Here is a 3,285-nt window from a genome sequence, read left to right on the forward strand (position 1 = left end):
AAGACAACATTTAATTGGGGCTGGCTTGTAGGTCAGAGATTCAGTCCATTATCATCAAGGTGGGAACATGGCAGCATTCAGGCAGGCATGGTGTAGGAGGAGCTGAGATCTTCATCTGAAGACTCCTAGTAGAAGTCTGACCTCCAGGCAGCTAGTGTGAGGGTCTTATAGCCCACAACCACAGTGACGCATCTACTCCAACAGGGCCACACTTTCTAATAGTGCCACTCCCTGGACCAAGCATATCCAAACCATCACAGAATACAACATAAAAGTCACCATATTTAAAAGATTCATGTATTAGTTTATTTATTTTGTATGTGCATGCGTGCTTGAGGAGTTTATGTGCACCCCATGTGTGTAGATACCCTGGGAGGCCAGAAGAGATCATTGAATCTCCTGAGCTAAAGTTATAGGTGGCTTATGGGCCATAATGTGCTGTTGGGAATTGAGTCAGGTCCTCTGCAAGAGCAGTTTGCAGTGTTCTTAACCATCGAACTGTGTCTCCATGGTTACCTGTCTAAGTGTACAGCTCAGAGATGGTGAGAGAATTTCCAGTGGGGTAGCCATCACCAGCCAGCACCCTCGGAATGCTTCCATTCTCATAGAATTTTCCTGTAGACTTTGCCATTTGACTTTGTTAGAAGGCAGCCAACTTTATTTATTTGTTTGTTTTTTCGTCTCTTTTGGTGGAGATGCTGCGAACGAATCCAGGACTTTGTCCATGTTATGTACACGCTCTACCGCTGAGTTGAATTAAACCTCTAGCGAACCATTCTTTTTGTTTATCTTTACATCTGTGGACAAACTCTCTTGAGGGGCTTCTACCCTCTGTCCTGGTCAGTAATCCTTCGGATGCAAACATGAGTACACAAACATGGCTACGCAAATATCTCCCACATGCCTTTTGGTCTCTGAGGTACAGATTTTGAATCTACCTTTCCTGATCATAGGGTGATCCTATGCTCAAGATTTTTTAAGGTCTGAGGGACAACTTCTGTCAAATGCCCATCATGGTCCTCCATTCTCAATAGTAAGGAGGGCATTTCTTTGCCTTCTCCTTAGGTTTTTTTCTTTTCTTTTCTTTCTTTTAAATGTCTGCCTACACTATTAACTACCTCCACAGGGAGAGTGATAGGTCTGCCCAGTCCTAGCCCACCCCCCGATTTCCAATCATACCTGACAATGTTTTTTGTGCTTATATCTTTTGGAGTCTCATTGTATAGTCTGTAGCTGTCACATGTTCAGATAACGAATTGAATTTGCAAAATAGCTGTTGTGTGGAGACAGATTCACTGTGGTTGACTTACTTCACCCCTTAAGAATCTGATGTTGCTCTTTCTTTTCTGCCACCGCCATGCCATCCAGACTGAGGAAGACCCGGAAACTCCGGGGCCACGTGAGCCACGGCCATGGTCGCATCGGTAAGCACCGCAAGCACCCAGGAGGCCGCGGGAATGCTGGAGGCATGCATCACCACAGGATCAACTTTGACAAATATCATCCAGGTTACTTCGGCAAAGTTGGCATAAGGCATTACCACTTGAAGAGGAACCAGAGCTTCTGCCCAACTGTCAACCTGGATAAATTATGGACGTTGGTCAGCGAGCAGACACGGGTCAATGCAGCAAAAAACAAGAATGGAGTTGCTCCCATCATTGACGTTGTTCGATCAGGCTACTACAAAGTTCTGGGGAAGGGGAAGCTCCCTAAGCAACCTGTCATCGTGAAGGCCAAGTTCTTCAGCAGAAGAGCTGAAGAGAAGATAAAGGGTGTGGGAGGTGCCTGTGTCCTGGTGGCTTAAAGCCACTTCAGAGGCTAATTAAATGCAAACATTAAAAAAAAAAAAAAGAATCTGATGTCAACCGTATTAGGTAATGGTACTTTGGGCTCCAGAGAACCTCCCCATGGGGGGTTCAAGTTTGTGTGGCCCAGGGCAAGACCTGGGGAGAGTGCTCTGGAAGGCCTTGTGTACTACTGACAGGTCCTATCTAAGAAGGAAAGCTTGGCATTTTCTTTGTTAAGGAACATCGAAATCTGGGCTGAGGACAGCTGGCTTCGCTGAGGTGGGCTGCCGAGCCCCGGGGGCTGCTGTGGAGAGGCAGTGCTGCCCCATCCTTCGAAGTGATCTTCATAATGAACCTGGATCCCAGCAGCTCCTGGTGTTTACCATTTTCCAAATGGAATTCAGGTGCTCTGCTCACTCTGCTTCCAATCTTGGGCTCCGGCTGTGGCGTTAACGTGATCCTGAAAGGGTGAATTTGGACAATCGCAGCTTGGCCATTTTGAGCACATATGCTAGAACTAAGTCTTTTTGGCTCAGCTGTAGCTCGAATCTAATGAAAATGACAGATAATGCAGCGCTCTGTGTGGCTGCCAAAAAAGAGGATATTTCCCACGAGATAGCACCTGGTGATGCAGAAATAGACACTATACATTTGTGATTGGCTGCTGGGTAGGCACATTCATATCCCGTCCGTATTACCAACCACATAAGATCAGATCCTGGATAATAACAGCAACAATGACATGCATAAAAATTACTGCAGTGAGAGGAGGGAAAAAATACCTAGATCAATTATATCAATGATGCCCCTGTCTGCTCCCAACCCCTCCCGATTTTACCCCAGTGAAAAGGTGGCACCTAGTTCTGATCTAATTATTCACACGCTTCTTCGTGGGTCCTCGCCACCCCTCCCACTCTTGTCTTCTTCACTCGGATATAAAAGGGCTCGTTTAGAAACACAGTGTGGACTGCACTGTGCCTACATACATATGTGACTTACATTTTAGCGGCTTAAAAATCAGTTCCTTGAAAGTAGAGGGGAAAATGCTGTAAAGGGAAGAGACTGGGGTTGGGAGGGGTAAGGTAGGGGGTGCTGCAGGGATGGCCTTACCTTGGAACAAAAATGCCACTGGTCTTGAAAGGTACCATAGGTTAAAGGGCAATTTTGGCCCTGATTCTAGCAAAAGCACCCACATTTCCAAGGTGTCTTTAATGACTCTACGCTGTGGCAGTAAGTACCTATGTAAGACCACCTCTGAGCCCACACGTAAAGAAAATGTAGAACATGGGGATGGGAGGAAGCTTGCCAGTTTTCACTTTCTTCCTGACCTCTTTTTTCTGTTTCTTGTTTTCTTTTTCTTTTTAAGCCCCCTTTTTGGTCCTTTCTTTCAAAAACGCTCTTGAGAGCACCAGTGGCGTGCAGCACACACTCAGACCAGTCCTGTGCCGCCATAACCTGCGTTCCAGTTCTGCTGGAATCTCGTAAGGCCTGGAGACAG

At 46.3% G+C, this 3,285-nt stretch overlaps 1 pseudogene across 1 annotated transcript; it reads left to right on the plus strand.

The window, feature by feature from the left end:
• Positions 1-1,334: 1,334 nt before the first annotated feature.
• Rpl27al3 (ribosomal protein L27A like 3) lies at positions 1,335-1,851 on the plus strand (annotated as a pseudogene). The gene has a single exon (XR_015646342.1). The product of XR_015646342.1 is annotated as a ribosomal protein L27A like 3 (transcript).
• Positions 1,852-3,285: the final 1,434 nt, after the last annotated feature.

This window comes from Rattus norvegicus, chromosome 1 (genome assembly GCF_021556685.1).
Source record: "Rattus norvegicus strain SHRSP/BbbUtx chromosome 1, alternate assembly SHRSP_T2T, whole genome shotgun sequence".
Classification (NCBI taxonomy): domain Eukaryota; kingdom Metazoa; phylum Chordata; class Mammalia; order Rodentia; family Muridae; genus Rattus; species Rattus norvegicus.